The sequence below is a fragment of the Garra rufa genome, chromosome 5, assembly GCF_049309525.1.
Source record: "Garra rufa chromosome 5, GarRuf1.0, whole genome shotgun sequence".
Lineage (NCBI taxonomy): Eukaryota > Metazoa > Chordata > Actinopteri > Cypriniformes > Cyprinidae > Garra > Garra rufa.
Window position 1 is genome coordinate 20,944,595 of NC_133365.1, and position 11,125 is coordinate 20,955,719.

Consider the following 11,125-nt stretch of genomic DNA (forward strand, 5'->3'; position numbering starts at 1 on the left):
GTATTGAGACACATCCCGCTGAGACTACGAGCGGCGTGTCAACTCTAGTAACCACAGGGCGCCACCTGCATTAGACACCGAGCCAAAAGAGAAACACACAGACTGCCTGCTAGAATTTAAAACTCGTCTTGATATCACGCTTTTCGAAAGGACAGACAAAGCGACGGTCCTTTAAAGACAGGAGCAGATGTGGTTTGTTACAGCATGACCTGCTGGTAGTCTTAACTGTCAGGTCGGGGTAAGTTAGCATGCTCGCTAGCTGTCACTCCACTGGTGGTTTTAAGACATGTAAGTTAGCGTTTTAACATATTCATCAGGTGGCTTTCTTTAAGAACATATATCGTCGTCCTTGCGGTCGTGTTGTGTTGCGACAGCAAGCATAAGAGCGAAGTTCTTGCGGTCATGTTTTGTAAATAAGAGAAACAGCAGCAGCGCATGCTAACGCTAAACTTGACCCCAAACATCTTAGCGAGCTGTGCTTCAACAAGTCAAATGTTACGACAGCTAACGAGATGGACACACGGTCGACCCTCGCGTAAGTGACACCGAGCGACCAAATATTTGGAGTAAAGGCAGCAGCATGGATTAAACGACTGTTACTCGCTCGGATATTTGAAGTTTCGAGTGCGTTGATCGTCACGCGAGTTGGCTAGCAGTGCTCGCTAGCTCAGCAACCCCAAACAAGTAAGTATTTCTCTTGACAGTAACTTAGTTATTTTTGTTCTGCAGATGCGATTCTTGATTTATAACACTCGGCCTTGTTTATTGCAGGCTGTCAGGCTATATGTTGATGTTGTAGATTAGATTCAATGCATGCTGTCATGTATAATTCATATTTTTTATGTAACCGTACAGCGTGTTTTGCACACTGGCAATGTCGATAAATTAACTGAGTACATGAGTCTGTAACCTGAAGGAAATGTTAGCTCCTTTCATTTCATTTTTGCTTCATGCATAATTCATTTACGGGTGTTTCTTCCATACACTGGAAAACAAACCTAACCCTGACCTTCTAATTTGTCCAGCCTTGGAGAAATATGCATCACAGGAGAATTGTCATTTTTATTTCTGAAACAGTGTGTTTTTGTCACATCATAATTATGGATTGAGATTAATGGCATTTCAATGAATACATTGCATTATATAAAAATGCTATTTTTGACTCTTATTTATCTTAAATATAAGCTATTAAATTTTAATGTTTTCGCTTATTTGCATATTTGTGGCTTTGTTGAAAGTAAAATACTCTGTTCATAAGAAATTTATTATGAATGTGATGTGACATATAAATGCATAGAGAATGTATATGTGCTGCCAATATACCAAACCATTTGTTGATATTTTAATAAATCCTTTCTGAGTCTAAGCATCAGAAAAATATCAGTCTATGCATGAGTTTTCTATGTTATAAAAGTAATAATCATGCGTTATGGATGTGACAAAAAAGGACACTGTTTTTGAGAGACAACATACTTTGTAGGATTTCTGCCAACTAAAATTTACAAACCAGACGCAATAATTCCTAACAAATAGAGAAGCGATGGCTCTTGACGAAACATATAATGCGTCTATTTATTAGAGATGTTCCGATACCCTTTTTTCCTTTCCGATACCTGGGCTCGGGGTATCGGCCGATACCGAGTACTAATCCGATACCTGGGTGTGTAATTGTATATACAGCTGTTGATAATACTAATAAATTATTATATGGTGTGCTTCAGACTTATCCCTTAATAAAACAAACATACAGTGATATTTACAGTGAACTAGAGTATTTTTATTATATGACATACATTTGACAGTAATATTTTTTTTATATAGTTACTAGTATTACTAATCTGGTTTTCTGACGTACATCAGCCCTGTTTATAACAGAGAATTGTGGGCAGAATTTGAAAGATTCTCACTAGATCTTGCAGCAACCTTATTCATTGTGCAGCAGTAACAGTGTTGCAAAATCAACATTGGTTCGGGGTTTGTGAAAGTTTGTTTGCGTTGCAGTCCAAGCTGATAAATGGTCAGCGCTGAGCAGCTCAAACGTATCGTGTTAGTTTCACTTTCGTTTCGCGTGTCGTTGTATGTTTCTTAACTGAAACAGAAATGGCAGAGCTTATGAGTTGAACAACGCGGTGGCCACGCCAGTGTGACCGCTCACGAAAATTAGTAACACTGGCAGAAAAAATGGTCACAGTCTGGAGCCCTTTAATATTACCGCAAGTGTCCCACGCGCTTCAGTACAAGGAGTAAACAAATCCATGCGCCTGTACCATTCATTAACACAGAGCCATATCACATTCATTAACATATCACGATTTGATTTAAGTGTAATGAACTACCTTTGATTAATGCATCAAACTTTGACAAATTCCGTTACGTTCCACGTTAAACTGTAAATTCCATTTAGACTGGATTCCGCGATTCCATCCGTGTTTTCCGCATCGCCAAAATCATAAAGCCCTATGAGACATGCCGCCGTTTTACTGGCTGGTTGGTCCAGTCTGAGATACTGCCAAACAGCGGACATACTGCTAGCACGTTTGTATTTCTTCTTCGCTGCTATAAGCAGTGGTTGCTTGTGGCAACACAGCACTATTCCCTGTGTTTGCATTCTGAGCCGCGAAGAAGAACTGGCTTCCGATTTGCTAGCGGGAAAGAAAATAAAATTGGTATCGGATCGGTACGTGGGTTCAAGTACTCGCCGATTCCGATGCTAGATTTTTTTGTGGTATCGGCGGCATTTCCGATACTAGTATCGGAATCGGAACAACCCTACTATTTATGAGGAATATGTACTGTTATGGATGTGACTCCCTGAAAATAGCACTTACCAGACTTTGGAAAGTCATGCACTAAAAATAAAAAAATACTTTAAAAACTTTAACAGAGGCCTCACATGGCTATTTGAACCAGCAAATGTTGAATTTTTCAACATTAGTTAATATGAAAAATACGTCTAAAGTATTTATTATTTGTATCTACTGTTTATTTCAACATTTACTGGTACTTTGTTAGATTTAAAACTTGTATCTTGTAGTGTTTATAATTGACCTAAGTTTCCATGAATTAACAATAAACAGTGGTATTTTTATTAGCTAATTTTAACATTGAAATACTGTAACAAATGTATTGCTTATAGTTGGTTAATGCGTTAACATTAACCAATGGGAACTTATTGTAAAGTGTTACAGTGATGTGTTGGTGATCTTGATTTTCATAATTTTTGGAAAACTGATAATATTTAGACAATTATATTTCATTTGTTGTCTTGGTTCACTTCTTGTTAAAAAATGTTATGTAATTAATTGATATATGTAACTAATCAATGTCACCATAATTCCTAAATTGATTAATCACAGAACTGTGTGAAATGTTTGTATTGTCTTGAAAATGCATTGAAACTTGCATTAATTATTTTATGTTTCATATTATCATACTAATATCTTATCCAGAGATTGGTAGATTTCTTACAAATTGTAATCCGTTACTGATTCCAAATGACGCGACAAATTGTAGTTAGTAACGTAATCCTTTACATTATACATTTTAAGTGATGTATTCAGGCTACTTTTAGATTAATTTTAAATTACTTGTTTATCACATTGATTTAAGTAATCTTGTGGCATATTGATATAAAAAATACAAAGATGAAGAGAATATATTCCATTTGTTGTCATTAACAACATGAAGTGCATTAAATAATATATTACGTCAAGGTTTCCCAAACTGGTGTTTGTGAAGGAACAGCAGGGGGTTTATGAAAAAATATTACATTAAAATACAGCATTTTAAAATTTATTTAAAATACAAAAAATGTCATATGACCATAACCAACATCAGAGAACCAATCAATGCAAATGTGATACTCAATTATTCAAATATTTATTTTAAAATCTCAGGAGTACTTAAAGTAAATATATTAGGTGAAGGAGTATCTGAACGCAAAAACGTTTGTGAATTTGTGCATTTTAATGCATTTGAAAGACAAAAGTCACCTCACCTGAAGACTTTCTAAATGTATATAAGCGGTAGGCTATTTTAGAAAGGAAAATCCAAAAGTACCTATAAGTAAAAGCCGCTGAAACAGATGCAAATAGATAGTGTAGTAAAATATACACTTAAATGTTTTGTGGACTAGTCTTCCACTAATCTGGAAGAAGCAAAGAAGCAAGCAAAATGCCTCAAAACTTACCAGTGAATGAAAAAAACACTAGTTATGCCTGCAGTGTCATTATAAAAAAAGTTTCCAAGGTAGTTTTAATGTGCAGTTCATTGCTCTGAATGACTAAAGTTTAAGTTTAAAAAAAGAGATCACAAACACTAGTTTTCTCTATTCTTTTTTTTTTTCTATCTACTCTGTTTTCTTTTTATTTGTGACCCTGGATTCTAAAACCTAAGTAGGATGGCTATATTTGTAGCAATAGCCAACAATACATTGTATGGGTCAAAATTATTAATTTTTTCTTATATGCCAAAAATCATAAGGATATTAAGTAAAGATCAGTAAAGAGGATACTTAGTAAATTTCCTACCGGAAATATTTAAAACTTTATTTTTTACTAGTAATATGCATTGCTAAGAACTTCATGTGGACAACTTTAAAGGCAGTTTTCTCAATATTTTAAATCCTTAATTATGACTGATTTTGTGGTCCAGGCTCACTTTAGTTATATTATTAACAAAAAAAAAAAAAAAAAACACCTTGCTAGGCTAAATGTCATATCATATCATAGCACTTGCTTAGTATTGCTCTTTTGTTGATTTTGATTGCTTCCAATGTCTTTGGATAAAAGTGGCTGCTAAATAAATAAATGCAAATGTAAGTCTGTTTTAAAAATATGTCGATAAAAATCAACCCCTGTGGCACAAAATTGCCTCTAGATAAAGAAACATCCATATGCTGTATGTGCATTTTTTTTTTCTTTTCTTTCAAAGGAACTCGTATAAACCTCTGTCAGCTCAAATCTGCCTTTGCATCTTGACCACGTAACAGTCTTCACGTTGCAAAATGGTCATGTTAGGAATGAAGTGTGTGTTGTGGTTAGGCACCCGTGCTTGAAAGTGATGTTTCATTACAAAAAAAAATCTCCCCCGCAGGAAGTTGACAGCACTCACTTTGTCTTTTGCTGCAGATTATCACTTTGTTAAAGGTCTTTGCTCTTTTCTGTTCTCTAGATCTTCTGCTCAGTGTTATAGAGTAGCTTGTTTCATCATGACTTTTGTGAATGTGCAGTCTGTCAGGGTTGTTTTGAGGTTCTAATGTTGTCGATTTGTCCGTTTTTTTTTTTTTTTTTTTTTACGTGAGATGTCTCTATATTGATTCAATTCAAAAGCCTGATAAGATACAAGGGCTTGAAAACATACTGAATCTCTTGGAGCCCTAGACTCAAAAGTCCACAGAGAGCATTATTTCAAACCAAGCTGCCAAGATGACTCGTTCGGAAGTTTTGCAACACATTTCCATCCATGTTTACACATCAGTAACAGGTATTGGGTTATCAGAAACCTGGCCTAGATTTCACTCTGACATTTTCCTGCTGTTTTATGAATCTTTGGAAATACCAGAACTGGGTTTTGAGAACTACTTCTATTGTAGAACCAGTTCCAAATTTTCCAAACACTCACTGATGCTTCAGAAGGAAACATGATGCTTTAAGGAGTGAAAACTTTTTGAATTTGAAGATCAGGGTAAATTTAACTCATTTTGTCTTCTGGGAAACTTGTAGCTTCTGAAGGGCAGTACTAAATAAAAAGTTTGCCTAATGATATTTAGGCAAAATAAGAAAAATATACACATCTTTATTCCATTCAAAAGTGTTCACCCCCTGGCTTAATACATTGTGTTTCCTTCTAAAGCATCAGTGCACGTTTGAACCTTCTGTAATAGTTGCATATGAGTCTCTCAGTTGTCCTCAGTGTGAAAAGATGGATCTCAAAATCATACAGTCATCATTGGTTCATTATAGGGTTTTTATACCATGTAAGAATCGAAACTGGGAATTGATAAGCAGAATCAAAATCAGAATTGCTCAAATTAAAATGATACCCATCCCTGCTGAATAAAAGCTTTGCATAGAAGTTTTTTTTTTTTGAGAATGATAGTCGTCAAATCACTATTGAAGGCTGTTAATAAAAGGCTTGCTCCACCTGAGTTTGCTGCCGTCTTCAAGCCCTCTTATTTTTCTTCAGCGATCCATGTGCGAATGAGTTGCTGCAGTACCTGCAACCCATAGAGAATTCCTAAACATAGAAAGGGCACATGGGGAATCTTAATGCTTGCAACAGTGCAAACAATAGTCAGTTATTAATAAATAAACACAAGCATGGTTCGTGTGTGGAGCAATCCAATATTCACATTGAACACAGTGCAGGTTAAAGTCGATGTCTGTCTGTGATGTTGGCCAAAAGCTTTCTAAACTTTGCTGTCTGAGTCTGGTCAATCAGTCAAGGCCTGACTGTAAACCTATAGGCTTTTACAGTAAAAGCACAGCTGTTGCTTTAGTTGAAGTCATAACATTTCTGTTCTTGGAGGAAATTTCATCATGTTCTGATGGCCTTTGTGTCTATATTTTTTTTATGTTGCCATAGCAAACAGCAGCAATGATGACAGTCCCAGCACTGATATTATTGCACTTCCTCAAGAGTCAGTTCCTCTTATGCTGTAGTGTATTTCATGTGGTATTTGGCAATGGCACTAGTCGAGCTATCTAAAATCATCGACCTGAGCTGCACATTTCAAAAGCTGATGGTTTTGATTCTCAAGAAAGTCAGCTGTAAGAACAACCGCTGGTAAACATTATCTTTATACATGTTTTGACATTTAATTTGGCTTTATGGAGGTGGATGTTTTGTTGCAGTATTTCTTCACAAAATGGAGGTAACAGACCCTAGTGTGTTGATCAGACAAACAGCATATTACTGCCGAGTTAATGATATTAAGTAATCAATCTTTATTTTTCATTATATCCCAAGAATTGGTCTTTAAGTCTATGCTATTTTCAGTAGAAGCATCAACTAAAGATTATTTGTAGCACACTTTGCATTCACACTATTAATCATAAGGTAAGCTTTTTCGAGAAATAAGGGTCTTATCTAGCGAAGCAATCTGTCATTTTTGTTTTACACTGTGGAGTAGGGCTGTTTTTTTTTTTGAGATTTTAGATTTGGCCTAAAATCAAAATCTCGATTAATTGAACATTTTAACCCAATTACGATTAATGAAAGATTATTTTATTCATTAATAAAATTATATTTAAATAATATTTATTTTTTTGCCCTCATAGTTCACTGACAAGTTTTGTACAGTAAATATGCTCACATATTACAAGTGAGAGATTTTTGAATGAAGGGTGCACACACTATCTACTATCTATTATTGTTTATTGAACATCAGTGTTGAACAACTGAAATTAAAGCACACATTGCTTAAAACGAAAAGTCACATTTTTCTTAAATTAGTGAAAATAAATAACTTGCACTTTTGGAAACAAAATAAATTATTTATAAAATAATAATAAATATTAAAAGTAGAAAATAAGCAGTATCTCTTCTAAATAAAATTACTCTTGTATATCCTGTAAATACTTTTTACTGTATAAATACTGCTTAAGCTCTCCATCGACATGTCGGAGGAATAACGTAACGTAACGGAGCGGGGTCACCTGACTCCACACGCAGTAATGTTTTTAAAGGGAAAGTAATTGAAATAATTGACCTGGAAAAATTTGATCGATTATAGGTTCTGAATGTCGATTTCGATTACTTTTCGATTAATCACCCAGCCCTACTGTGGAGATTTACTGTTAAAGCTAAAATTTAAAGATAATGTACTCACCCCATAGTCATCCAAGATGTTCATGTCTTTCTTTCTTCAGTCATAAAGAAATAGTTTTTTGAGGAAAACATTTCAGGATTTCTCTCCATATAATGGACTTCTATGGTGCCCCGAGTTTGAACTTCCAAAATGCAGCTTCAAATGGCTCTAAACGATTACAGCTGCGGAAAAATGAGTCTTATCTAGCAAAACCATCGTTTTTTTTTTGTTTTTGTTTTTTTCTAAAATAAAATATACAATTTATATACTTTTTAACCTCAAATGCTTGTCTTGTCTAGCTCTGTGTGTACTCTGTGTAGAGATTAAAAAGTATATAAATTGTAAATGTTTTTAGAAAACAACCGATCGTTTCGCTAGATAAGACCCTTCTTCCTCGCCTGGGATGATTTAGAGTCCTTTGAAGCATTTACACTGCGTTTTGGAAGTTCAAACTCGGGGGCACCATAGAAGTTCATTATATAGAGAGAAATCCTTAAATGTTTTCCTCAAAAAAAATAATTCCCTTATGACTGAAGAAAGAAAGACATTAACATCTTGGATGACAAGGGGGTGAGTACATTATCTGTACATTTTTGTTCTGAAAGTGAACTACTCCTTTAAGACCCCTAGATTTCGAAGTGCAAACAGATGATATTTGGTAAAATACATGTCAGTTGTATCTACCTGAGCTATTTGTGTCTAGAGTAGACCTCAGTAATCACTGCTTGTGGCTGTAGTTTCGCTTTACAGTTCTAGACTGTTTGGTATTTTTGTATTATATATTTGTTTTATGTGGCTTTTGGTTTATTTCTGGCATTTTTAGTAGTATTACATGGTGTGTATTGGCTGAGGATTGACTCTACTGAGGATTGTTCTCTCATAAGCCTCAGAGGGATCAGTTGTTTGTTCTTTTCCAGTTTCTCTCAATGGAGAAGAGCATGTAATGTCAGACAGTGGCAGAGGTTTATGAGCAAACTACGGTGGTGAATGACTTGACCAACATCAAATGACTCATTCACTTAACGCTGAAACCCTGAAGTAAAATAAAAAGGATGATGCATGGCGTTGCAATAGGTTATATATCAAGTAAACAGCGTAAGCTTGTATTGTTTACACACTAATGGAAGTCCTGTGTTGTACTCTTCATATGCAGACGGGTACAATTCTTCAGCTTTTCTGACTCTTCTGTGGCTTTGTTCACATGGTCAGAATTTCGACAAATTTTCTATATGTTTGACTCTCAGTTCTTTTAGACAGAAGTGGAATGGATCCCTTTTCTAGTCTGTGAGACATGAGTAATACCAAAGTGACAGAGATTTGTTTGATGATCTAATATGGAATTTCTGAAGTGATATATCTGATAATATATTGTTATATATTGCTGTCGCTGATACTAGTAACCAATAATTTATTTTTTGTTTTACACCTGTAACAGGTAGCTAGATGTTTAGGCAACTCGATACAGAGTAGTAGGTCTCTTAAAGTTGATATGATTCTTTAGGGTCTTAATGAAAAGTCTATAACATACTTTGGTTAAAAATTCTCAATGGTAGTGTAAAACAACACCCTTTCTACTTTGTTAAAAACAGCTCTGTTCACAGTGAGCTGTTTTGGTGCATGGCTCTTTAAATGCTAATGAGCTCTGCTCACTCCGCCTCTCTTTTCTGTGGGGTGACAAGCAGTTTTCTGAGACTATAAACTTCAGCTGCATTTATGCTGCGTTCCAGGCAGGTTTTTGAGCCCGTAAATCACGACTTCAAACCACGACTCACGACTTTGTAGCGTTTCAGGCAAGTCAGGCCAAACTGCCTGAGCGCATTTATTATTTTCATATTATTATTAATTTGATTTCAACGTTAAATTGTTGGGGCTGACAATGTTATTTTGTGGGCTATGTTACGTCAGAGCTCAGAACTGGGAGTACATCGATCTAGTACGAGTTCAGGGGTGGGAAGTCACGGGTTTGACTGCCTCTCCAGAGCACTTTCACGGGTAGAAGGTTGAAAAAAACACGGGTAACGGGTTGCCTGGAACGCGGCATTAGCCTAAGAACTTGCTAACTAGCATATTATTGTGGGAGGGGCCTGGGCCTGTGTGATGTGTCACAGCCAAGAATCTGAGAATGGCTTGATCTAAGAAAGTGCTAATGATTTATAGGGATAAAAAAACACTGGGTGGATTTTTATCATTATGGGTAGGTTGTGTACACACACCGCTAAACGCATTTATGTTTAATAAACATCTAAAAAGTGAATTTTGCATTAGCACACACATACTAAAAGCCTGACAAACAGCGCCTGATAACTGGACTAAGCTGTCTTTCATGTCTGATTCGCTAATACTGTCAAAAACACACAAGGATTGCATATAAACACAGTTATGTCTAAAGTGAAAGTAAATAGTTGAGATAAATGGATGCGCATTTGTATATTAGATGTGTGCAGCTCTTAAAGCGACAGAACTAAACATGCTGCCAATTGTCATTAAAAGGACAGTTCACCCAAAAATGTACATACTTGCATGTTGTCCCAAACCTCTGTTAATTTTTTTTCTTGTGCTGAGCACTAAAGAAGATATTTTAAAGAATGCGGATAACAGTAGCTGGTCCCCACTTACTTTTGAAAGTGGGAAAAAATAAAATACAATGGGGACCAGCAACTGTTTGGTTGCCCACATTCTTTTTTTAGCGCTTAGTGGTGTTCCATGGTATGTCTTAAGCCCGGCTCACACTACAGGAGTTTTAAAATCCTAACTGATTATGAAATCTGGTTGCAGCGCACACATAAGGAGAATCTTCGCAGATTATCTTACCTGAAATCTTAAACATGCAGGCACTATAAGATTTGAAAATCCTGGCGCATCACACACTACAAGATATTATTAGGATTATCATGCCTCCTGATCTCACACAGCCATCTGCTCACTTTTAAAGCCTAAATGCATCTTTATGAATTAGGCCTATAGCTTATGAAAGAGTTTTGTTTTCGATTTTAATTATTTCGTTTTATAGTAGTGAAGTAATAATTTAAAGCGTATATTAATTATTGTGAAGCGCTCCTTTTTAACACCAGACATCAGAAAGCGTATCCTGTTTGTTTTCTTCAAAAGCACATTTTGTTAAGGCTGTGTACACACGAACTAAGGTAGACCCTTTACAATTCTGGATGATATATTACTCTGACCGCTTTATGAGCAAAAATGAAGTTTCACATTGCACCGGCGAATGCATGTCCTATAGGCGCGCTCCAGCTTTCAATCTCCGCAAACGATTGGATATGTGCCTATTAGCACACATTATCTAGGTTAAACGATTAA

General features: G+C 35.7%; 1 protein-coding gene across 1 annotated transcript in view; it reads left to right on the forward strand.

Annotated features, from left to right (window-relative positions):
- jak2b (Janus kinase 2b) overlaps nucleotides 1–11,125 on the forward strand; it is a 46,522-nt gene continuing 35,397 nt past the window's right edge. The window contains exon 1 of the mRNA XM_073839459.1: nucleotides 1–684. The gene's annotated coding sequence lies outside the window, so the exon portion shown is untranslated. The remainder of the gene's footprint in view (nucleotides 685–11,125) is intronic.